Source organism: Falco punctatus (assembly GCF_963210335.1).
Source record: "Falco punctatus genome assembly, chromosome: 1".
Lineage (NCBI taxonomy): Eukaryota > Metazoa > Chordata > Aves > Falconiformes > Falconidae > Falco > Falco punctatus.
The window spans coordinates 110,180,260-110,206,208 of record NC_137580.1 but is presented as its reverse complement, the minus strand read 5'-3'; the positions used below and the strand labels follow the sequence as shown (position 1 = coordinate 110,206,208).

The 25,949-nt window shown below is 44.4% G+C and overlaps 1 protein-coding gene across 10 annotated transcripts in view; it reads left to right on the top strand.

Moving 5' to 3' along the window:
- BCAS3 (BCAS3 microtubule associated cell migration factor) overlaps positions 1 to 25,949 on the top strand; it is a 369,789-nt gene that overhangs the window by 258,521 nt on the left and 85,319 nt on the right. Inside the window, exon 24 of one of the 10 annotated variants that reach the window (XM_080382865.1) lies at positions 1 to 25,949. This exon is cut by the window's left edge and continues 2,370 nt beyond it. The exons of the other annotated variants lie outside the window; for them this stretch is intronic. The gene's annotated coding sequence lies outside the window, so the exon portion shown is untranslated. 10 annotated transcript variants of the gene reach the window in all.

Sequence of the window (25,949 nt, the reverse complement as noted above, 5' to 3'; positions counted from 1 at the left end):
TGCTGAGCGCTCTCGGCAGGCAGGGCAGGTGTAGGAGCAAGTTGGTAGCTCTTTTGCAGATTGTTTTGCTTATGATAATGCGCTGTCTGGTCTGTGCACCGGCCTCCTGGACTTCAAATAAAGTCTTTGCTTTTCTCCTAAATCCCAGTGATGGAGTGTCTGTGAACACGCTGCCAGTCTGGACAGCAGTGAGAAATGCGCTGGCTGTGCGTGTGCCCGGCAGGAAGGTCTGTGCCGTGTCCGAGCGTGGGCTGCCGCCGTGCCGAGGCTTGTTCTTCGGTCTTCCCAGCCTTCCTGCGGGATCTCTCCTTTTGGTTTAAGGCAGCTTGCAATTAATTAACGATCTTTATGGGCATTGTCTTGAAGTTGGAATAATTTTACAATCTAAATGATTTGAACCTCTTCTATAGAGGAGACCTGAGCCTCTTCCCTTGCTGCCTCTGCGTGGGGGGGAGGAGGTGGGACCCCCTGCGCTGCGAGAGGGGGCTGTGGGGAGCACCGTGTCCCTGGGGCTGCCTGACACCCAGCGCGGCTGCTGCAGGGGAAGTTGTCTTCCTTGCAGGGGAAAATGCAAAGGCTGGTCTTACTGCGCCATTTCTGGTTATGTTTTTGATTTTGGAATGGCGGAGGAGATGGCAAGAGTTTTGTCCTTTGCATGAGTCAAGTTCAAACCTGGAGTTCTGGGTCAAGATGGTGATGCCTCTGAAGGACAGACAGACTTCAAATTCTTTAGGGGAAGGTGTACAGCCCACGTGCGAGTAAAATACCCAGCACCAGGTTTTAGGTTAGCAGCCAGACCAGCCAACATATCCACCATCTGCCTTGTACAGAGGGGAGCAGATCCCCAAGGGCCTGGGCAGCTCCAGAAGTCATCTGCACCCACACAGAGACACGGATGAGTCTTCTGTGCCAGAGTGAATCCTGCAGGATCTCCGTGTGGCCCCTGCTGCTGACTGGAGTCTTCTGCAGTGAGGTGGCACATCTGTGACGGGGGCTGTGCTGTGAGCCCAGCACTGCCCCTGCTCCCCAGGGCTGAAGCAAGTGTTGCTTTTCATACTGGAAGGTGCAGCTGTGTCTCCTGGGGGTTGGGAACGTGGGACCGTGGCATTCGAGGCAAACGATGCCGGGTTCCTCGCCAAACTCAGATATTTCTACTAGGCGCTGGGCTGCTACAAGTGTTCGTGAGGAGCCAGAGGGGATGGCAGGGCCCTTCGCTCTCTTAGCACACGCTGGGTAAGATTTGGCTGTAGAAAACTTAGGGCTGTTTGAAGAGAATATTCTAAAAAATACAATTAACTGCCCAGATGTTAGAACCCCAGTGATACAAATTCCACCCTCTGTGCTGGGCAGGGTGTAACATTGCAGGAGGCGGTTGGTGTGCGGCTGCCTGGTGCTGCTGGCCCTGCTGCGCGGCCCCGAAGTGCTGCGGGATGAAGGAGAAGGCTAAAAGGGATGGCAAAATAGCGACCCTGTGCTCTGGGTGCTGCTTTGGTGCCCCTCTCTTGTCACCTCTAGGTACTTCAGGTGGAAGAGCAGCAGAAGTGTTTCCCTGCTGATGGTGTGCTGAGCAGAGGGCTGCTGGTCGCTTGTGTTGCTAGTGTGAAATGCAAAATGAAGTTCTCCTATCAGTTGAGAATTTGGTGGAGTTTGCTTCCATTTGACAGTGTTTCCAGATGGAAAGGAGCAACTGTCTGTTTCTGTAGGGTGCAGTTTTCATTTACTTTAAATGGGTTTGAGTTTGGGGAGCGGGGCCCGCTCCTTTGCTTTCAGTACCGTGAAGACAGATGTTATTTCACCAGATTATCCGGGAGCACTTTCTCATCCCGCAGTTTGGTTATAGGTGCGCGTCTTTTGAACAAAGACAAATTCCATTGGAAGTGTTACAAAGTTAGTTGCGCTTTTAGGTATTTAAATGATTCCTTATTTTTCTAGCACAGTAGGTTAGAAACGTGTTAAAGCTAGTGGTAAAGTAATTTATGAAGGGCAGATGGAGTTCAAAAGGTTCAAATATACAAGTTCAGTTCCAGCATCGTTTGGACCTTCACACCTCAGTGTCCCAACAGAGAAACTGGATACTGAGTTTTTACAGGTTTTACTGTAAAAACTGAGCCCTCCAGAACTTTTAGTAACTAATGGATTTTGCAGAAATGATTTGACTACCCTGAATGTCCATTAGCTGTTTTGCTTTTATGTCTTTGCTGGAAACCTAAATGGCTTTTTTTACTTGCACTTTTTATACTAGTTATATGTTTGCTAGAGATGTCTTTTGTATTACAGCAGCTGGTAGGAAAAAAGTGATGTACTCAAAAATTGTAGGAGCATTTAATCATAGTACAGCCTAACTAGAATTTAAACTGTGTGTTGTCAAGAAAGTTTCCATCTGTAGCATAGCAATCCAAATCTGACTACGTGCAGTTTTAGTCTTCTGACTCTTGAATTCATTCTTTGTTGTGTGGCTTTGGTAGTGTTAAAATGTAATGCTCAGGAGTTACATTGTATTAAGTCTATAGTTCTCTCCTTTCCTTGCGTGCCCTACTTTATTACCAGCAATGGATTTTGAAATATCCTGAAAATCTGTGTTTTCCAATATGGGGATGGTTGATAAAATACCTTTCTTCCAAACAGGTAGTTTCAGAAAGTTTTCTCTCTTATTTGTTGAGCTGTTAAGTACTTAGCAAAATTAATTCCCTGCAATATACTATTCCTGTTAGAAGTGCAAGTCTCTGATAGGCAACTCTCAAAAATACCTTGCTGATATAAAAGAACTTTTTATCCAGTTATGTTCATCGTTTGTCACTCCTACTGCTTCTCTCTATATTACATCAGGAACGAGAATGATTCTTGTACTCTAGTACCAAGAGCGACATATGCCAAATTCTGTATTGCATAACAGTGCAGAATAAGAAAAAAAATCCAGAAAAATCTATAGATTTTCAGGCACATGTGACAGTCCTGGAAATTTTACACTAGGAAAAGCTGGCTGGCACAAGAGCACAGGAATGATAAACCCACTTCCATTTTGGAAGAGAGGGGGTAGGGTGGGTGTGTTTCTCCATGTCAGACAAGCACTTAGAAGGAAGGTAGCGCGAAGCTGGTATGGTTCACCACACAAGGGTTTTATTTTGTGGTGGAAAACCTAATCTTTCCAAGACCTTTTCTCTTGGGTATAAGTCTGAAGTCTGCTTTATATTGGGAGATTGGCATGAAATCCACAGCACTTAAGAGGATAAAGGCCTTTGTCTCCAAAATGTACGTTTTTTTGGAACTATAAAGGCAGTGGAACAAGAAATGGGTTTAGGTATATAATGTTGAGATCCAACCTTGTAATCCTTTTTCAAGTAAAAATATGTTATAGATCAATTTTATCGATTCATACTTTTTTCCCACGTGTTTTAGAAGATTCACTTAAAGAAGGGAAACCTTTCACATTTAGCTAATGATTCAAGAAGTAAAAAAAGGTGAATTATAAGGACCTACTCCAATTAGCCAGAATGACATCTTCTTCTGATTCCTCTGTAGGCACCATTTGGTTTCTGGGAGAAGATGGGAGACTAAAACAACAACAACAAAAAGCAAGCAAACAAACAAAAAAAGAAAAACCAAAAAAAACCACCCAGCATTTCTTTTACTGCTTTTGTAATTTTCACGGTCGCTTTAAAGGACCCCACAGCCTGTTCATACATTAGGAAATGGGGTAGCTCTTCAGTTTCAAGATACACTCGACAATATTTTGTGGGCCGTTGTGCTTGTTAAACAGTGTGCAACGTTTGAAGCCCTTCTGTCCCTCCTTGAAACGCTACAGAAAGATGGATAATAAGTTCAGGCAAAGCACAGGAACAAAACAGGGCAGGGTTAGGAAGGGAAGAACTGGGTGAGAAAAGAAGAGGTGATGCAGCGAGCTGTGGGCGGGGGGAAGGTGGCTCTGCGGAGAGACGTGTTCAGCTTTCCATTTACAGGCTATGGGGCAGAAGAAATAAAATCAAGAGGAGGAGGAGGAGGAGATGAAAGGAATGAAAAGACAAGAGGCTTATTCAGTAAGTAAATTAGAAATTACATCAGATAAATAGATGAAAACAAGAGCAGATGCCTGACTAATGTAAGTTGTTCTGGCACCACTGACTTCAAATCAGTTTACACTAGCTCAGGACCTGAACAGACTGCCTAAGTGGAGACCAGAGACTAATTTTTTGATCTAGACTTCCTTGCTTTGCATACTTAAATTTGACATTCTTTAACATCATAAATTAATATGTAACAAAAAAAGAATTGCAATAGGTGCTCACATGGAGAGAAGAGCGATACAAAAGGTTGCCTGCTTGGTGTTCCATGATCTTTGATGGCAGAGGATTACAGCTGTTAGTTTATCAGTTATAATGAACATTTACATGGCTACTTTTGTCTTGAGTGGACTAGATATTCTGGCGGATGAATATTGACATGATTGAAGTGAGATGACATAGATTTTAATCAGTCAAGGTTCTGGCTCCATATTGACAGTTGTAATTTGCTTTGTTCCACTTCAACGTATTAGATTTCTTACAACAATATTAATGATTTAGGGGAACCATATGTATTTAGAGAATATTTGAATACTTAGATAACTTTTTTTCAATCTAGCCAAACTGTCCAGTGTAGGCAGCCGCACTTTCTGCTTCCCAAGAACCATGGCCCCTGACATTTTAAGAGTCAGTTTTACTCCTCAGAAAAAAAAACCCCAGAGGAGTATTTCTTCTGTTTGCATTAAGCACCTTCTGAATCACCAGGCAGCTTTGTGCCTGGCCCTTGTGGTTTACTGAGCCTAAGGCCCCTTACCAACATATATAAAGAATTAAGAACTTTCTGTTTCTCAAATGACTCATTTTGACGGTCAGTTTGTTGGCCAAACACTGATACACTTCCATTCAGATGTAAAATTTAGAGCAAATGATGTGCAACATATTGCTGTGGGATGCATTTTTCTGTCCATGGAGCAGTGTAATGCTTTGGCCATCCCTCCTTTTGGTTCTGTTAAGGCACCTCCTGAAGTCAGGCTTAAGCTGCTTTTAAAATGAGCCAGCATCACTTGGATGTGGGTGAGGTGCAGCAATTTGGGAATTGCTCCCAGCTGGTGGAGAAATGATTTCCAAGCAAGCTGGGTGGCTCTTTAACCGCTCTTCCCAGTAGAAGCAAGCTAAAATACGTAGAAACTGTTGCTTTGACAAATAAGCTAATGACCCACTCAAGCTGCTTTATGTAGCGCATGTAGTTGCTTGACAGTTATTATTATTTTCTAATTATGTTAAGTTATAAATTATTAACAAGTGTTTAATTTCAGGCCAAGCAGATCCAACAAAAGGGATTTGTACAGTTATGAATTGCAGCAAAATACAAAATCGTTGAGCTTTTACTATATGCAAACTTGGAGACCCTGGTTATTTCTCCCTCTTTCAACAGCCAGTCATGAAACTTTCTTGACCTTTTCACCTTTAAACTTTATTTGAACTTGGAAAGAAGACTTGTGAATTGTGGAGGGAAAAAAAAAAAAAAAGAAAAAAAAAGAAAAGAAAAAGGAAGGGGGGGGCTGGGGGAGGAGAAGGTCTGATTATACGTTACCGTAACAGTAATACTAGCAAAATAATCCTCCTCTTGTGCATGAGTGTCTGCTACTGCAGGCTTCAGGGTAATAAGCTCACGTGACATGCCTAGAGGCTAATGCTGGCCTATGCTTTTTTTTTTTTTTTTTTTTGGTACATATTTAAACAAAGGCTGATTATCCAAACAAGAATTTGGACTGCATCAACTGGACCAGTTAAATTATAGTTAGTAAAACTTGGCGCCTTCAGAGCTTGGAATGTTACAATTACAGCTGGATCCTCATTTGTTAGGCAGCCTTACAAAATAATAAAAGTGGAGATTTTTATCTTTATAGGACATAGCTTAACTCTTTGAATACAGAGAACTAAGTGCCAAATATTACAGTTCCTGCTTAGACATACTATTCTGGGCCAATAAATGCAATTAGACAGTTGTATCCGTGCTCTGTAGGACGTAGGGCAAACGGAGCTGCTTTGGCAGCACTTGGGTGGATGCTGGGGCACTTGTACTGGACATCCATTATCCTCCAGGATTTCTTTAAACACAACAAGCAATTTGTTGTTTGATCTCCCTTATCTTGCTGCTGTCTTTTTGACAGCGTTGCTGTGGGTTTATTTGAATTTCTCTTCTTTGTGTATTTCCTGTTGCTACGAATAAAGCTTACGTCCCTGTAGGATGTAGACGGTTCCTTGAGTCAGTCCAGTTTTCACCTCTCAGATGAGCTGGAAAACTGGCTTCAAATACTTAGCAAATTTTTCCCTAAACCTCCCAAGGCTGGCTCTCCCTGCCACCGTCCCCGTGGGGCTGCTCGGGGCTGGGTAGGTGGCAGGCGATGTGCAGGCAGCAGTGACATTTCATTTTAACAAACTGCTGTCGACTATTCCAGACTTGTTTTCCCATCTTCCTTCCTACAGAGGGGGATTGGCTTTGATTAGGTACTTGCAAAGCCAGACTTTGGCTTTCTGGTTGTATAATGTATAGCTCTGGTTGCCAGTCAGAAAAAATGGAAGCTCTTTTCCTAAAATTAAACAAAGTGTCCTTATTGTTAGCCTAGAACAAATCAATGCCTTTGCATTAATTCATATGGAGCGGGGCCAATTTACAGCTTTCCCTGATCTGCCCGGTGGGGGTTTTTGTGCATAGGTTTATCTCAGCTTCTTTTTTAGGACAGTGTTTGCATTTTCTGAAAACCTTACTGAGTAATAATGCTTGCAACTTAAGCAATCAAGACTATCCAGAATGTTTGCAAGAGCCCACCTGCTAGATAATATTTACCAGCCTATACCAGGAGCTTTATCTTTTGTCATCTCTGCATAGTATAAAAGCTAGCATTCATTAAAGCGTGAAAAAGTTGGTTTCCTTTATTGTGACAGTTTTACCATGTTTCAGTGTACTTTGTCTCAGTAGTAACAAATAAATACAGATAATATATAATTGCTGCAGTCAAGATACCGTGGGAGTTACGAGAGCAAGGCGTAGGTATTTCTGAATGAAAGGACGTTGGTTTTCTTGCATTGAAAACTGAGAAGTTAAAGATTTTCAATCAAGATAAACTTGCAGATTCATAAGGTGCAACTTAGTCTGGGAGAAATGATACCAACTGGAAATAAGAAAGACCTAAGGAAAAATTGTGAGTTAATGTTTAGTCTTTTATTACTATTTTAATCGAATGACTTTACAACATGACCTTTTAAATTGTAGCTATTTTAAAAAGGAATATTTGTGTGCCACAGGCGCGTGGAAAGCGCTGGTGGGCACAGCACCGAGTGGCTCCTGCGCTCAGCACCCTGAGCTCAGGGCTGGGTGGCTCCACGCTCAGCACTGAGCCCCACATAAGGGCTTTACAGTCAAACACACCGTTTTCTGGTCATGGCTCCAGGGTTCTGTTAAGGCACTTCATCCTCCGTACCCAGGATTTTGGGCAACAGCCACTTTCCATAAAAATCTTTTGACTTTTGTTGGGGACTGCTGAGCCTAGGGGAGGTGATGCTGCAGGAGGAGGAACCGAACCCTGGGTTCGGAGGGCACATGTTTGGACTTTGTGTCCTGCAGAGGTTGCCAGCTGTGCGCATGGGAGCCCATCGAGGCGGTGGAAAGGAGCCTGGTTCTTGCTATGTCCCTTCTGTCATGGGCTTTTTTGCTTCGTTCTTAGCCGTGCCATTGAGAAGTAGGGATGCCCCAATTAGTCTTTTGCATGACAATATTTCATTTCAAGCAACAGCGTTTGGTTTCTGGCCAGAAGAAATCCTTTATTTATTCCATCTGCTGTCCTTGCTTTTTTCCTGTGTTGAATAGACTCACCTTGTGCCGTAGTGAGATGATTGAAATCGTGCTTTGCTGATTTAAGGGACCCAGGTTTACAGCCTAGATACAAACGTCTGTAGTACCTGGAATACCCATCAAGAAAATACCATGGTAGTAAACGAGAAAAGAAAGGTTAGCTGATCCGGTAGGTACTGCAGATGTGATGATCACCTCGCTGTTGACAGAGGGAATCTAAAATTTTAGAACCTGCCTTCAGACAGTCTGAATATATTTTCAGCTGCCAAGAAGAAGTCAACAGGAATGATTGGTGAATAAGTGAGAGCAGCGTGCTGTATCTGCAGGAGACAGTTTCCATCCGGCAGCCTTGCTTTTCAGATATTTTCTAAAACACTAATTAAGAAACAGTCTTGGATCAGACTTCAGGTAGCCAACATTGCATTCAGAAATTATTCCCTGTCTTAGTTTTTCTCATCTGTGGTCTTATCTAATTCATCTTCTCTTTTCCCTCCTCCTCTGTTTGGTAGATTTATTCCTGGATCAGCAAGGGGAGTGAAGGAGAGGAAGCAGGGCAGGAGTTGCCATTGCAGAGGTCTTTTGAGCTACGGTTCCACCCTCCTTTCTTTTTCTTTCTTTTATCATGGATTTATTGTGAACTAATAATCACTTTGACCTTAAAACAATTCATGTTAAATCACAGAGAAAGAAAAGTTGATAGTGTGTGAGTTAAAGTGGTCCTCAGTAAAATGTCATCCAACAGGGCTGTGCTTGGGAGAGAAAAAGAGTTCCTCGTGGAGCCTGAGCTGCGTTCCATCAGGAAAGGAGACGCTGTCCCTCGTTCTAACCCGATGTACCGTAGCTGCTGCAGGAGGACTGTGCGATGATCTCAGTTAGGGACACCCTCAGGCCGTTTCCTGTAAAGAAAAATTTATTTATGTAAATTTATTTAACATTATGTACACTCCTGCAAAGCATTTTAGAATACAAAAACTACTTTAAAAGTCGCAGTTTTATCTGTGCATGCATGTCTCGGGACTGGCTGGTGCGCACGGAGCAGCTGCAGCCTTCCGAGGCTAACGGGGATGCAGACAGTTTCGGTTTTGTTAAAATCTGATTTCTCGGTGCAGTCGTGGTCGTGTGCGAATGGAACAGCAGCCAAGTCTCTTGGTTCTTGTGGGTTGATTGTTGTTTTAAGTTTAATTAAAGTAGCTTTTGCTTAAAAAGAAAGGGGGGGGGGGAATTGAATTTAAATATAGGTATCTATGATAACTCTGTAATATCTTTTTCTCTCACGAATTGTGTTAGGAGTGGATGTTTACATAGATGGCCATAGCTGAAAATAAGAAGGAAATTCTATTTATGCCACAAGTTAAGAATTCCCATCACTGGCAAATCTTAATTTACTTCTTCATCTGATTTCTGATGGGAAAAATCAAATTGCTTTTGTACTGGAAATAAAGTTGATTGAACTCGGAATTTTTCCAGTGGCTAAAAAGGTTACTTCCCAAGCAGTGCTCTTTTACAAACTGCAGTGGTGTTTAATTTATCTGCTTTTTTCAGCAGATAAATGTTCAGCATTAACATATGTAGGGAAAGACAGTCTCTTAATACTGATTTGTATATAGGAACATCATCTGACTTCCAGAATTTCACATGAAATCTCTTACTATAGACGTGATGGCAGTAACACTCTAGAGGTGAAACTGTCTGATACAGAGATCAGCTAAATACAATTTCTGTGGTTTTCTTTGTTTCGTATCGAGCTCTGTAATTTCTTTCTTGAAGAAAATGCTTGAGAACTTTTGCTGCCAATAGGAACTGTTCAATCAGTATTAAGATGCAACTTGTCAGGAGTGCATTCTTACAAATACTTACTCAAAAGGTCCCTAGGCTTTGAACAGAAAATGTCAGATGTGAAGAACAGGGATTTTTTTTGTGTGTGTGGTTTTTAATTTTCTAAAGAAATATAATTTTTTTAATGGGCTTACAAAGCTAAAAATAGAAAATAAAATGTTCTTTGCCTTTTTATTTTTTAGAATCTTATCACGTACTTGCATTTATTCCTTGTAGTACTTTCAGCTGACCTGAGCAGTACCTGTTGGTGAGAGTGGATGATCAGCCAGCAGCTTTACCATTCGCCGCAGTTTGCCTTGATGAACCTATTTAACATAATCGGTGAAAACAAGGTTTTCTAGTGAGGTCCCAGCTCTCTCTGCTTTTGGCAGATGCGGAGCTCTTTGGAGACTCGTGCTGCTGAGGAAAGTATTGCTTTTTGTAGCAATCCCAAGTAAGAGGGTCCGAAGCAGGGGTGGTATTCTTTAAACGGCAATCAGGCTCTTCGAACCTCAAAGGTTTATACCAAAAGCAGAATTTTGAAAGCTTAGGTGGGTTTTCCTTTTACCAGGATCTTTTCACAGAACTTGTTTCCCTGTCACTTCGGCACGTTCCATTCAGTTATTTCAACCCACGTGAATGGATCCATCCTCGGAAATGGTTGTTGTGAGTAACGGTGCTGGATTTCGTAGCCATCAGCACTGAGAAATAGCATGCTGCTGAAAATGAGTCAACACTGCACCAGCGGTGAAGGGTGGGTTTGCCTTACAGACGGTGGAATTACTTAATTGGCAGCATTACCTCACTCAAGCAACCAGTTGTTTTTGTAATTATGGTAACATTTTTGTCTGTCAAGTGACTTTCAATGTAGCAGGTTTAAACTGACCCAATTGGTAATGAAATTGGTGTAATTAACCTAGTCGTTAATTAAATGTGTGCATGCACACTGGCTCTGTCAGTGTTTTGGGGCAGGGGGTGTTTTGCATGACCCCATTCCAGAAAGCCACCTTCTCTATATATAATCTTTACTTAAAGCATTTGTGATAAGAGTCTCTCTGCCAGGCCGTGGGGGTGGTCTTGAGGATAACTTTGCTGATTCTCAGGGACTTGGACCTCTCGTGGCTCTGCACCCCTTGGCCTGAGGTCCCAGTGTTCAGTTGCCCTTCGGAGAGCTGAGCCCCCAACAGGGATGACCGCGGCCATCGCGGTGCCGAAAGATTAACGGGATCGGCTAATTGTAATAACGGGAACCACAACACACGCTTGACAGGGTTCCCCGTGGTGTGGCTTGTTTAGTGTTCGGAGAACAGCTTAGCAGCAAGGGTCACCCATGACTGGTATCATTGCAAAACTTAAATTAAAACTGCCTCAGAGAAGACTCAGAAGAACTCCTCCAGGACGAGGGAGGCTCTCTGCAATCTGCAGAGATGCTGGTTAGACTCATGTGTGCAGCATTATGGAAAATTTTACTTAGCAGTCGCCTTCCCTGTAGTTGATTAATACAAGATTTGTGTTCCCAGTCCATTAATCTTCACAAGCACATCTGCATACTGAAAAATATTTTTAAAAACAACATAAAAAATTACAAGCGCTGATAATTCTGAAGATAAAAAGAACTAAAAGAGCAACGATAAACTGTGGTTTACTTGTGTTATGTGAATCCCAGTACGACGTGAGAGAGGGGCTTTGCCATTTAAAATATTTTAATTGCATAAAAGGAAAACTTTGAGAAAAAGTCATTGTTTTCCAAGCACTGAATGCAGTTCCCACTGCGAAATATCCTGGCCTGCATTGTATCAAGTAATAATATCTTGCAAGTCAAAAAGGTATTAGGGAGGTGTTAGAGACATCACAGGAGGAGTTAGAGTTAATGTGAGGGGGTTGAGAAAGTTAATCATCTTCAAAAGAAAGTAATAGTGAAGGTGTGTAAGAACCAACCACTGTAAAGCAGGCTTTGGTATTTTAAGGAGTGCATGTCTAAAACTTGATAGCTAGAGCCATTCTTTTCTAGCACATTTGTTGATACAAACATGATAACGGTGATGTCCAGATGCCTGCCGTTTCCTAAAACGGACTATTTGTAAGGGTTCCCTTCATCTTTTGAAACTGCAGCTTAATGGACAACAAAACCCATGGTTAGTTCTGTGACCCTGGATTTCTATTTATTTTTATCAAGTACTTTTCTAGTAAGGAGATACCCAGAAAGCATGTCAGGTGACTTTGTGATCCCCTTCCCATTTATCCCGAGAGTACTAAAAGGCCTTTTTGTACAGGGCAGCGTCTGCTTCAAGGGAAGGTGATTCGGTGTGATAAAACCTCCTCGGCTCTGCTCCCTGCTTCCAGCGGGGAACTGCATTGTGCAGCCAGGGGCTTACAGCTCAGGCGGGGTCTTGCCACGAGCCCGCCCGGTCGGGGGCTTGGGTTGGGATGCTGCCAGGCGCCTCCTGCCAGCTGCGGCAGCCATCCCATCTCCAGTGGCTGCCGCGGGGCTCGCCAGCACAGCTCTGTGCCGTGCCCCGGCATCCCGCCCCGAGCCAGGCGCTTCCAGCCACCACAGGAGCGAAGCACTGATGGCAAACCAGGCAAGGAAGGGCTAAAAATCTGGGAAATTCGGTTTAGCCCTTACTTAGATCAGATTTTTTTACTGAAAGTAGCTGGGTTCTAAGTTCATTTAAAGAACTAATTTTCTCGATCCAAGTGTTTTTATAGCGAGGGGATGTTGTAAAGAAGTTGTTTATAATGGAGTTTATCTTAGACTGAAACCGTTTGCCATGAGGAACAGTCTGAAAAAGCCTTACAGTGGTGGTAGCTTAAGGAAGGGGACCAGGGTGGGGGAGAAAACCTAATAAAAATAGCTGAGATCATTCAACAGTTATCAAGAAACAGATACTGCAGTTTTATAACAGAGAGCACTAAAAGTATATGCACTCCTAAAAGGCAATTAAAATGTATACTCCAAAACTATAAAACATTTTCTTTTCATCTGGAACATTGAGGGCAGATTACAACACATTAATAACGTTTTGTTTACAGTTCAGTTTCTGATGGCTTCCAAATGCAGTCTGTGTAGATTAACCAGAAGGAGTCCAGTTCTCTTTTAAGAGAGCTTGTAAAGGAAAGCAATGTGGTAAGATTGTTATGAAAAGCTAGTGTATTTAGGAAATAGCACTTAGCAGGGTCTCTCTGAATGGCTGCCAGGTCAGGAAGCTGAAGTGCAAGGCTTGGCCCTCGTTCAGGCCCCCCAGTCCCGGCTCCTTGACCACACAGTACGTCAGGAGCATGTCACGGCGAGCCAGGAGCTGCACCACGCCTCCGCCGCTTGGCACATGCATTTTCACATAACCCAGGGCTCCAGAGGGGAGGGAGGCACGCCGGGGCCAAGGGAACAGGCTGCTTATTAAAATAGAAATGGATAAATAAAAAAAGCATGGGAATTGAGCAGTTGCTCGGTGCCGGTGCTGTGGTGTAGCAGGACGGGCTCCACAGGGCGAGGGCGGCCGTTCAGTGGGGGAGAGCTGGATGATGGCGCAGCGGGGGAGGTCACACCTTCCTCCCAGGAAGCTCTTCCTCTTGCCTTCCCGGCGGCCTTGCGCGAGCCGTACCTCTCAGCAGCGAGCTGGGGAGCACGGGGATGTTGTCCCATTGAGATTCCTCTGCGATACGCAGAGCACCGTCCCACAGGGCTGGCATGGCCGGGCTGTGAGCCCCGAGCCCACGGGTCGGCAGAGGCAGGGTGTTCCTTCGAGTTCTGTGCCAGGCAGCTTGTTTTTCCAGGCCTTGCTTTCCTCTCCAACAGGCTTCTGGATGGCAGGACATGGGAGCGGAGCGAGGGAGGCCGTCGAGGTGCTGGGGGCTGCGGGGCACAGGGCGGCTGGGCACTGGCACTCTGCTCCTGCCCGCCAAGGGGCACTGAAAGAATTTCTTCTCGACATAACCGTACGAATTCTCATTCTCATCCCAAAGTATTTCCTCTACGTGATAGTCTTGCTGCTTTTTTAAACAACAGTAATGAGGGAAAACAGCATATTTAATCTGTCCTAGTAACCTGTACCCAGCTGCACGAGGCAGGTCTGGGTTTGTCTGGCAGAGCAAAATCCTGAGAAGTTGTGCTGTCGCAGGAAGCCTGGCAGCGCTGTTCCCACACTTCGGTTAGCCAGGGGCTTCAGCCCCAGTGTGGCCCTTTGGTACAGGTTTAGTTCAGCTCGTAATACAGTAGCTGCTGGGACTTGCCGGTGGCTTTTTCATTGCTATTTTGTATTAGGAAAAGGTCCAAATGAAAAGCACCACTGACCTGCACATGTGCCGCTTTTCAGGATCTCCATTGCCCACACGTCCTCGTTCGTACCTTGCAGCCAGCTCTGTGCAAACCCACCAGGCGTTAAGTAAAATAATTCAGCAGAGCAGCTTTTCTTTTTCTTAAATGCTACAGCAGTGTATTTTGTATTAAATGCAAAAAGAAAACAGTTGCTCTCCAATCACTCCTTCAAGACACAATTGTCCTTTGGCTGTGCTTTATTTGACTAAGTAAATGCTGATTGTTTGTAGAGGCTGTTATCGTGGCTATCAAACTGCTCTCTCACCCTTAGAAATGCATCCCCTCATTAGCAAAAATCTGCTTTTCACAGCCACAAAGTTAATTTCAAAAATATTTTTATGGAGAGATGAGGGGGGATAAAATGCATGGTTACATTTAACACTTGGTACGCTAATAATAACTCCTGCCTTTCTTGGGAAGAGCATTGTGTGTCATCAACGTGTTGTACATTAGCGACTCGTACGTTTGATGGGAAAATCTAATAAATTGTCATTACTCAGAACTGAGTAATTATACACAAAATTAAATGTGTGCATGTGTGTATGCGAGAGAGGAACTTTAAGTTGTTATTGGTTTCAGACAGTGACTCATTAAGCCATCCTAATGCCTCGGATATGCGGCAGAAGACTCTAAATGTTAACACTTACATTCTCATCTCCATAAATGAGGATTTGAACACATAATTCCCTGGGATGAGACTATACCTCTTGATTTTTATTTCTAAATCTATGCTAAACTGGCAGATGTTGGGGAATAGCTTTTAGCATTTTTCATTTAGATTCTGATTAAAAGATAAGTTTGGGGTTTTTTTCTTAAAACCAGCAAAACTAATTGTTCATCAGCACAAAAATCATCATCCCTCACTAACAGACGTCTCAGTTCAGGGTCAGCAGCAGATAACGTGAGGTCTGTAACAACTGTTGGATCATTCCGAATGCTTCCGAGTCCCAGAATGGTGTTTCTGGTTCTCGTTATCTGAAGGAACAGAGGAGAGGAGAGAGTTCGGGGAGCTGCTCCCCCAGTGGCCCGTGGCCAGTCCATGGCAGTGCCTGGCGGGACGTGGGCTCGCTGGGAGCTGCAGGGCTTCCTCCACCTCGGGTCCTCGGGCTTCAGCTGGCCGATGATTGTTCCCCAGGACTGAAAAGCTGCAAAGTGAGAAGGAGCAGAGAAAAAGGGTTTTTAAGCTGTTCCAGGGTGACTGAATTCCTTCAGCTGCCTGTGTACTTGAAGACCTATTACTGGAATAACAGATTTCCCGTATTTATTATTCATATCCTGTCCAGTTATTGGTTATTTGTCACCACACCTTCATTACTGTCAGGAAAGTTGTTCCCCGCTGGCAGGATGAAAACGTATTCGGTTTCTCTGCTGTATTCCTGTTTTGCTTCCTGGTGTTGTGCAACACCTGAAGTGGGGATCCTTCAGGCCGCTAGCAGCCATGCCAAACCGGGCTTGTACCACAGCGTGTTGTCTGAAATCCACGACTCAAAGGAAGAAAAGTGTATCTGATTTCATTAGTTGAGAGATCCATAATCCAATTATTTTATTTTTAATTTCTCGTTCCTGAGCTCTTTAGCAGATGCTGCTTTTTGGCCCGTTGACAAGAGCCTTTTAACCTTCCTTATGAAAATCACAGATTGCAGCCTTCCGTGAGGGTATTTCTTGAGTTATATAGTTAACCTGAGAAGGCAGAAAAAAAGACATTATTACATTGCTACAAGCTGCCAGCTCCTTGCTAATATTTTAAAGGTGTGGGTGCGTGTGTTGCTCTTGTGTAATATCAGTTCGCTATGATTGTGTAAACAGAACCCTGTGAACCCCGAGTACCCGAACCGTGGTGTAAAGGCAAAAGTAAAATTACTCGTTTAAGGTCATCTGTTTTTACTGACACACTAAAGGTCTAGGAGAGGGAGCGAGCAAGCATCATATTTCTCAAATACAAAATTTTACAGTGGGAACGTGTTATAAAACATTCCTCCAGTGTTGTTTCCCTTGGGATTTAGAGTGAGAGACATGCAGGCTGACAACTCTCTTCCTGTTGTAGGTCAGAGCTTCAAGGAACTCTGTAATCTTCCCACCAGCTTTACTCTCTCCTGGAACTCACGGTTAAAATTAGATGCTGGCTGAACTTTAGCAGTTCAATTTGAAAGCTTTCAGAGGCAAAGTAAAACAACTGCAGAGGAGAGCTTTCTCACAGTGCCATTTTGAGAAGCCACTTTGTACAGAGTAACATGGTTTCGCTAACCGATGGGTCTCTTGCATGGATCTTACCATAAATCATGATTAATGGGAGAGGCAACCGGGCATCATGGAAATAATCTCGCTGTGTGTTCTTTGTCTTGCGGTGAGGTACCTTTCCTTAGGATATTACATTACCTTTTGATTTGATTTTGTCCCGTGTCCCCCCCCACCCCGTACTATTTCACCTCTTGCCCCACCGCCTGCCAGTGAGAGAGGTACGCCAGCAGTTTGCTGCCCAGCAGAATGCAAAAGATCAAACAGACACGGGGAAAAGAAAGGGTGACGAGGCCTTACGGTACGTGATGTGAATTACGAACTGCCTAACCAAGGATTAGGCTGGAGTTCCAGCGGCACGGGAAAGCCTCGGCATACAGTGCAGAAGGGTGAGGTGTTCTGCTTAGTCTCCGCTGCAGGATGCTGTACCCTTCCCGCTTATAACTCAGCCTGCCTTGATTACCCCTTTTATTCGGGACTCAAAACAGCTTGTAAATTTTTTTATCATTCCTTCCCAGATTGCGTGGAGTGTATTGTAGCCTTTGCTTTCCTTTGTCCACATCTGTTTTCCAAACTCATTACTTTCATGTTATTAGGTTCATTTAAAATGCTGTGTTTATTTCCATCCCACAAGTTTATTTTTTTATCTTTTGAAATAATGCAATGACTCCATCAAACGATGATTTACTTTAGAAGAGTCACTGTCTACCAATTTTTCCTGCGTACTAATTGTCTCTAGCACCGGCTTTGTCAGTAGACTGATACCACTGTCAATGCCAAGGACTGTTCAGAGGTGCTGTGTTGGGAATACTATTTGTAATTGCAATTAACCTGGGATAATAATACAGATACTTAGCGTCATTTAGAAGGAAGCTCTCCCGAGAAGAGCTTTTGTCTCCCCACGTGTTTGCACAGTACCTAGCACAACATTGGCCTAATCCTGATTGAGGCTGACAGCTTTTCCTTAATACAAATATTAACCTGAGCCCGCGGCCGATCTAGCAACTACCCGAGGACACTGCCACTCCTGAAACGTGCATGACTCGCCTGCCAGCCTCGCCGTCATTCCCGTCTCACCTGGCTGTGGCAAGCCTGCCCGTTAGTTTTGCCACCTGTAGTTTCGGGTCTCATGGCGGGGTGTTTGGGGGCTTGCTCTGTATTAATAAAATGTCAAAAAACATTTGTTGGCCTGGGCCCTTCGGGCATAGCGAGCACAGATCCCATGTGGTGACGTGAGGTGGAGTTACCAGCGTTCCCGTGTGTTTAATCCAGCTTGGAGTTTAAGATAAGGAATGCAAGAACATGCCATATGCTGTTTATCATTAGTTTCTCCTTACTGTCATCACGACTATAGGCACTTCATAGATAGGAGAAAATTATTTCTGTGCAGTTAATCACCCTTGGAAATGCAAATCACATTTGCTGCAAAATCCGGGGAAGAGCTGCCCGTTGTCTTCCTGGTCGAGATGGGAGGGACGGACGAACTCAGGGAGGGAACGTAATCTAGGCTGGAGCGGTGGCTTTGCTGCCAGCCTTGGTGCTGACTCACTGCGTAGCTTTAGGAGACCCAGACAGGTCTCCATAGGCCACATTCCTTTAGGGTTAGGGAACAGTTCATTACACTAAAGGTGATTTTCACTTCTGTGAATCAGTGCGTAAATCCCTGGAGGTTTGTAGCTGTTTGTGCATACAAAGTACATCCCAAAGGCCCTCTGAAGGTATGCGCAGTAAACTTCTGACTTCAGTCTCCATCATCACGTCCTACACAGAGCCTGGTTAGACTATTGCAAAGTGGTATCAAATTGTATTTTTCAAACTTGCAGTCTGCTCCTTATTGTCATTGGGTGCTTTTTTCTTTTTTTGTTATTCAAGATGAAGGCACTGGACATCTTGTCTTATAAACGTTTGCTATCCATTAGTATACAGTAACCTGTATTTGAAGTGAAGGAGAAGCCTTTGGCAACTGTGAGCAATTGCTGGTTATTAATGCCAAAACTGTAAAAATGAAAATAGGAAGTCACTGTACAGGCTGTGACTGTTAGTGTTGTTTACATTCCTAATTTGATTCACGTATTAACCACAATTAACATGCGAGCTAGATTTTAAGCATATGTTTCCTCTGTCACAGAATGCTTTTTTTCTCTTATGCTTTACACCAGATTATTCTTAGCTGGAAAACCTTTTAACAAATTCAGAGAGCGAGAAAGAATTGCGGTTTGCGTTATTTTAGGGAATATATTTGTTGGAACTGGGGGGGAGGGGAGGTGTTGTAACCTTGCTGGGTACTGATGTGTGCTTCGTGGACTTGCATAAATCTTCAAGCACACGGTCAGCGCTGGTTGGGGGTGAATTTCCTTCTACGTGAAGCATTTGCCTTTTTTCTCTCTCTGGCACTCCCAGATGGAGATGATGTTCTTGGTTGCAACTGGAATAATCGTAATAGTTCCCTGTGAGTCACATCCACTGCTTCAGTCCTGGTCTTTCCCTATTGCCAATAATCCCTCCTTTCTCACCCCACCCCCCCTTGGTCTGAACTCCCTCATCCCCCCATTTTCTTATGTAGCCCCATGGGCTACGGAGGGATTAATTGTACCAATAAACACAACTTTATTTTATAGTTTTATAGCATGATTAGCTATCAAATACTCTGTACTAAAATAACATTTGCTAGTCTGTTTCAAGACAAAGTTTTGTTAGGCACAGTGGGCCTTTAATCCCCGGAGGAGTTCAGCTAACTAAATATAATATTAGTTAACATATTTTACTGATGTTAAGAAAATACTTCTGTGCTACAAGAGTGATCCTTAGTCATCGTATTTGGTTCGCAGTAATGGCTGTTTTCCTTTGTGTTTAGTTTGTAAACTAGTAGAAGAATTTGGCTGATTAATTATGTTCCTCGTATTTTTTTAATGGTGAGATATCCTTTATTGGAAATTCCAGTTAGTGTTACAGAGCGAGCTTGATTTTGTCGTTGTGCTATTAATTAAGACATTATCAGAAATTATTGTTTACATAAGCTTTTTAGAACTGACATTTAGGAACAGTGCTTCGTCCCTCTTCTACCATTTTTCCACTGATCTAATTCCACTGCCTTGGTGGGGCTCTTCTAGATTTATTTCTGATACAATTGCTTCACTCCATGCCAAATACGAGGACCTTTATGAAATAACTAGGAATTTTATGGTCTGTGCAGTCAAGGCAGGCTGTGATTTTATTTTTTTGAAGATGTTGAACTGACATGTCAGCTCAGACAGACCCTGATGTTTTGGAGAAAATATATTTTGGACACTGGAGAAATAATTGTGATTGCCAAGTTGCATTAGACTACAGAGTAATCTTCCAAGTGGTGGAAACCTCACCGTGTAAGGCGAGACAAGTGTTTTTGTAGAGAGCAATACTACATTTGTCAGGGGGAGAGGTGAGATGCTCGAATAGGGTTTTCCAGTTTCTGAGTCCAGTTAGAGTTCACGTGTAAAACCATGTGAGGAAGGCTGAACCAAAACCCAAGTAAAACGTTACCAAGAAATATTCCTATGGAATATTAGCTGGAACTCAGGGGTCTTTCTTACCCGTGTAAGTGGTTGTTAGGAGCGGGTAGGTGTCTCTAGGATGGATTGCCTCTGATTGCAAGGGCTGGTTGCTGGTGAGTGTGGCCATAAGATTCTTGCATGTTAAGGACTCTCAGAGGGTAACTATCCAAAACCTTTTAAGTGACCAGATTGTTATAAAAACCATGACTCAGTGGCGCCTTTCCTTCTGTCCTCGTAGTGTTGACTGCCCTTTATGCTATGTTAGAAACTCATATGTTTTGATCTAGTATAATCCAAACGTATTTAGTCTGTATTTTATTCCACTTTGTAAACACGTTTTTTCCATAGCTGCAAATGTCTCCACAATTATTTGTTTCAATTTGTAAATTGAACAAAAGGCTTTAATAAACAATGTCCTCGGGCAGCCTCTCCTCTTCTTCTCATGAAGAAACATGATTTCTAAACGCGGCAGCCTGTAAACTCTTCAGAAATTCAAAGGGGAAACTTCCACCATTTTGTTCAGCTTGGCTGTTTAGAAGTTCAAAGCACTTCTTGCCATGAATAAACTATGTACTTGAATTTGTAAATAAAGTTTGGAATTACAAGTTGGTATTTTGGAGCCTGCTGCTGGTGGCATTGGTCTCATCCAAAACACGGCACCGTTTGCGGCAGTAGGAACTTGTTGGAGTAGACTGTAAGGCTCTTTATTGCTTGATTCAGTACTCAGAAGATACACTCTGTAGCTAACCAGAATGTTTGATTTTATACTTTGGATTTCTCCTTGTAATTGCTAAGCTGTAATTGAACAAATACAAGTTCCATCAAGCAGCTTCTGGCTATGGCTACGATAAACACACAAGCCTTGGACATCACAGTTGGAGGGGGATTGCCGGGCAGCAACAGCCAGGAGCCTTACGGCTGCAAAACATTGCTGAAAATTAAAACTTGTTTGTAGGATCTCCACAGTCCACAGCTGTTTTACTGTATTTACCAGTATCTGAGACAATCTTTAGCTTCCCTAGATCCTAAGGAATTTGTGCTGAAGAATTCCTGATTCAAAGGACAGTGAACATTGTTTAAATCACTTTTGTGTAAGTATATTATATACTTACTCATGTGTGTTGATAACACATACACACGCCCTTTCACAGAAAGGAATTAAATCTACCAAACATTGGAGTGCTTACAAAAGGAAGCAAATCTTCTAATTCAGTTCATCTCAGGAGGACTACAAAGATACTGTGAGGTTGCACAAGGAGAAAATTAGAAGGGTCAAAGCCCAGCTAGAACTTAATCTGGCTATTGCTGTAAAAGGTAATAAAAAATGTTTCTATAAATACATTAGCAACAAAATGAGGGCAAAGAAGAATCTCTGTGCTTCATGCAGTGGGGGAAACAGTGACAAAGGATGAGGAACAAGCTGAGGTACGTAATGCCTTCTTTGCCTCAGTCTTTAACAGAGCAGTTGTTCTCAGGGTACCCAGCCCCTGAGCTGGAAGACAGGGATGGGGAGCAGAATGAAGCCCCCACAATCCAAGGGGAAACAGTCAGTGACCTGCCACACTACCAAGACACACACCAGTCTGTGGGGCTGGAGGTGTCACCCAAGGGTGCAGGGGGAGCTGGTGGCAGTGCTCACCAAGCCACTTCCCATCACTGCTCAGTGCTCCTGGCTAACCAGGGGGTCCCCTCTGATGGAGGGTTAGCCACCGTGGTGTCCACCTACAGGATGGGCCAGAAGGAGCATCTGGGGCGTGACGGGCCTGTCAGCCCAACCTGGGTGCCGGGGAAGGTGATGGAGCAGCTCATCTTGGGTGTCATCACAGGGCATGTGCAGGCCAGCCGGGGGATCAGGCCCAGCCAGCATGGGGTTATGAAGGGCAGGTCCTGCCTGATGAACCTGATCTCCTTCTGTGACGAGGGGACCGGCTTGGTGGATGAGGGAAAGGCTGTGGGTGTGTCTGCCTGGACCTTAGTAAAGCCCTTGACGGTATCTCCCACAGCATCCTCTGGAGAAGCTGGCTGCTGCAGCCAGGCTGGGGGTGCCCTGTGTTGGGTGGCAGGCTGGGCGGCTGGGCCCGGAGCGCGGTGGGGCTGGAGTCACGTCCCGCTGGCGGCGGGCACACGGGGGTTCCCTGGGCTCTGTGCTGGGGCCGGCCCTGGGTAATGTCTTTATCAGTGATCTGGGCGAGGGGATCAAGCGCACCCTCAGTAAGGCTGCAGGCAACGCCAGGTTGTGGTGGGAGTGTTGGCCTGCCAGGGGCAGGAGGCTCTGCAGGGGCCCTGGGCAGGCTGGGCCAAGGGGCCAAGGCCAGCTGCATGAGGTTCAACGTGGCTCGGGGCCGGGCCCTGCCCATGGGGCACACCAGCCCCAGGCAGTGCTGTGGGCTGGGGGCAGAGCGGCTGGGGAGCTGCCCTGCAGGAAAGGACCTGGGGGTGCTGGTCATGGCCAGCTGAACGTGAGCCAACAGAGTGCCCAGGTGGCCAACAGCATCCTGGCTTGTGTGCGAAACAGTGTGGCTAGCAGGACCAGGGCAGCGACTGTCCCCCTGTGCTCGCCACTGGTGGAGCCAGACCCTGAACCCTGGGTCAGTTTTGGGCCCCTCAGGACAAGGAAGCCCTTGAGGTGCTGGACCATGTCCAGAGATGGGCAGCGGGGCTGGGGAAGGGGTTGGGGGACCAGGGGGGTTCAGCCTGGAGGAAGGAGCTCAGGGGGGCCTTACCGCTCTCTGCAGCTGCCTGACGGGGGGCTGTGGGCAGGGGGGTGCCCATCTCTTCTCCCAGGGGAGAAGCAACAGGACAAGAGGAAACAGCCTCGGGTTGCACCAGGGGAGGTTTGGGGAAACATTTCTTCACTGACGGGGGGCCAAGCACAGGCACAGGGGACACGGTGGGGTCACCATCCTGGGAGGTGTTTAAAAGCCGTGTGGATGTGGCGCTTGGGGACGTGGGCAGTGGTGGGCTTGGCAGTCCTGGGTTAATGGTTGGATTCAATGATCTTAAAGGTCTTTTCCAACCTAAACAATTCTATGATTCTGTGATCTTATAGCCAGGAGGATGGTCCTAAGTAATTTGAAGTATCAAATGGCTCTGGAGTTGAACAGTGATAGAAAGTCTGTGGATTTCATGCCACTTGCCTCCCAAAAGGCTGGATACTCACTAAAGGACAGGTTTTACAGCCTCTCTTCTTGCAGCATTTTTAGTTCTCCACAGACTGTAACTAGGCAAAGAAGCAGGACAGACTGCAGGTAGCCTTTCTACATGAGCTGTTGCTGCTCACTGAAAGAGAAATATTAAATGACAGAGTTACTTCAAATAAACTTCTAAAAAGGGAGTGTCATCAGGCTGTGTGCGTTACAAATGCTGCCATCCAAGGGGGCAGAATGGAAAAACAAATTTTAAAAGGGTTCAGAGTCATTTTGCAATGGTGCTCTGGCTAAGACTTTAAAAGGAAGATGATGATGAAAAACGGAGGCTGTATCTCAGGGAAAGTCACATATTCTAAAAAGGCAATGTGAATAGATAGAACTTGGTTGTGATGCATAGGAATATCTTGGGTTTAGCAGTGATAGTGCTCCAAATATTCTTCTTTAAGCTCCTGGGTTCACCTTTTCATCCCCCGTTCCACAAAAATGCGACCTTATGCTGTAAGCTTTCTGGGTTTTTTTCCTTTGCATCTTTAAGAGTAAGAGAATGGTAATTGTTACTACTTTGCTCTTCAATTATTAAAGCTCAACTTTTTCCTGTATCAGGCGTGTTGTTTGCTACTGTAGTTTCCATGGAGTTCTGCTCAGGGGGGCTGTTTTTCACTGATCTGTCATCTTTTTATCTGTTAACACTGCATGCCATTCGGTGCTGTGGTTCGGAGCCGATCAGCTCACGTCGGGACAGCTGCAGAGATTTCCTCCTCCCTTGCCCGCCAGCTTCCCTTCCTCTCGCCTCCAAATTCCCACCCAGCACGTAGCACCATGATTGCTCTATGACTGCTGCGTTTCTTTTCTGACATGGTGAGGTAACAGGACTCAGCAAGTGGGTCATCAGAGGAGAAGCGTGCTTAGGAATATCCGTGATGGCTGTGTGCTGCTCGTTACGTACTAACGTCAGTCGGTACCAAAGGGAGGTCCGGAGTGACCGCAGACGGACAGCCGTCAGTCTGGGGAAAAGAGGAGGTGATCTGCCATTGTCAGCGCTCCCCGTTGCCTTTCTGTCTAAGTAACAACTACAGCAGTGATCCTTTTCTCATTTAGTGTTGAGGTGTAGTTTTGTCTTCTAGCGCTAAGAAACATTGAGCTGCTAGTCGTGATTTTAGGGCAGAGACGGTAAGAGGCAGAAGAGTCTGTAAAGGGGTTGTTTGAACCTTTCTGTCTTTTGATCATTGTCACCTGGAACAACCTCACCTGTCAGCATGTTTGTAGGTATCCTGGCTGGCACCATGATGCCGTGAGTCATCACTGCTGTGGGTAAATCACGGCTCAGGTAGAGCAGCACAGATGGAATGGGAAGGGATCTCTGCTGCTGTTAAATCTGCTGTATAAAACTTCCTTCTGCTCGACAGCAGTAGTTTATTGTGCCCTTTCCAAATCACTCCTTGAGATTTCAAAATTGATTTTCAGAACAGAGGGACTGGAGCTCTGCTGACAGATCACCAGCTGGTTTTCAAAACCCTAACCCTTTATTGAAAAGAAGTTTTATATTTCTCTCCCTTGTACCTGTTGCAGACACACTGAGCTTCAGCCTCTTTATATCTACCCATCTAGTCCTTGGGTTTGCTGTGAGCAAGAGGGTGGTTTGGTTTGGTTTTCTTGCATTTAATGGTGGGTTTTTAGCTTTATTTTTATCAGCCTTTGCTGTGGAGGGAGTGGATAATATATAGGCTCCACGTGTGTGGTTCCCTGCTAGGTGATACTGTCTCACAAGTCTTTTGCTCATTTTGTGCAAAATATGGCGTGTGAGATTTTTGTTTTGGTTTTGGCCAAATTCTTCTCCCGTTGACTTCATTGTTAGTGCTAATAAAACCATGGGAAATGTTTTGATGGATAGGAGATTGCAGTGACTTGAGGTTTAAGCTTTGATGCTATAATGGCTGCTGCGTATAATCTTTGGTAAACCAAAGATAAAAAGCATAGCTTGTTTTAGAAAGTCATGGGCTTTTCAGAATGACACTTGGCAAATTTTGATACTCACATTGTCAAGTATTTGTCCACATATCAGTTGTTTTGTGCCAATGTTTACAATCATTTTGCCTTGGGGCTTGTTTTACTAAGTTGGATAAAGTGTTTATTATGTGGCCTGCAAAATATGTTCCTAATTGTATACTAAACCGTGGTGCCACAGTGGCTAGCAGTTATTCGAATCTCCTGTTGTGCAACAGAGTATGGCAGGTAACCACAAGCCATGGTGTTGGCTATCTTTTTGGGAGCCTGGATGATTGCGGTAGGGCAGGACTTTGCTTTCCGCTCTCTGGGCTCCCTCGGCGTTAGCTGTTTGCTTGGTTTGGCTGGTGGCTGCTGGCAGGGTCATGTCTCGGAGAGATCTCGGTCTCCTCCATGCCCAGAGCCTCCCCTCTTCACAGAGCAGCAGTAAACAACAGCAGCTCCGCAGAGACTGGAATTCGAATCACGACAGCGTCAAGATAGCTTGTCGTGCTCATTCTTTTAGCAGATTATTGGAGGGGCAGTAGGTAAAGGTGATTCCTGCAGCAAACCAGCAAATTACTGGTTACCCTTTAACCTCTCATGCTGGGTTGACTCGAAGCTGTTCTTATTTGCAGCCTGTTCGTAGCAGTTGTGCAGCCACTTACTGAAAGTTAGGATGTGTTTTGGGAGTCTATTTCCATCTCACAGAAGATGTGCACATCTCCCACATGTTGTCTTTCAGATTGCTCTGGGTGTTCAGGTACTCTTTCACTTACAGATAGCTCTAACTGTGTAGCTCATTTAGCAACTCTTACATAATGGAGGCTAAAGAGTTTATTCTAAATACGAGTTAGGACACAGTCCTTCCAGAGCCAGAGTGCCTCCTGGAGATTCTGCTTGAAATAAATAAGTGAAAAAGTTTGCTTTCCTTAATGCAATAATATGTAGGAAGGTAGATCTTGTATTAAATTACTTTATATGTGATAAGATGCGATTATAATAGAGAGATTTATGTTTACTATAAAAATGAATGTGATTGTATTATAGTTTATTTAAGTTATTTGC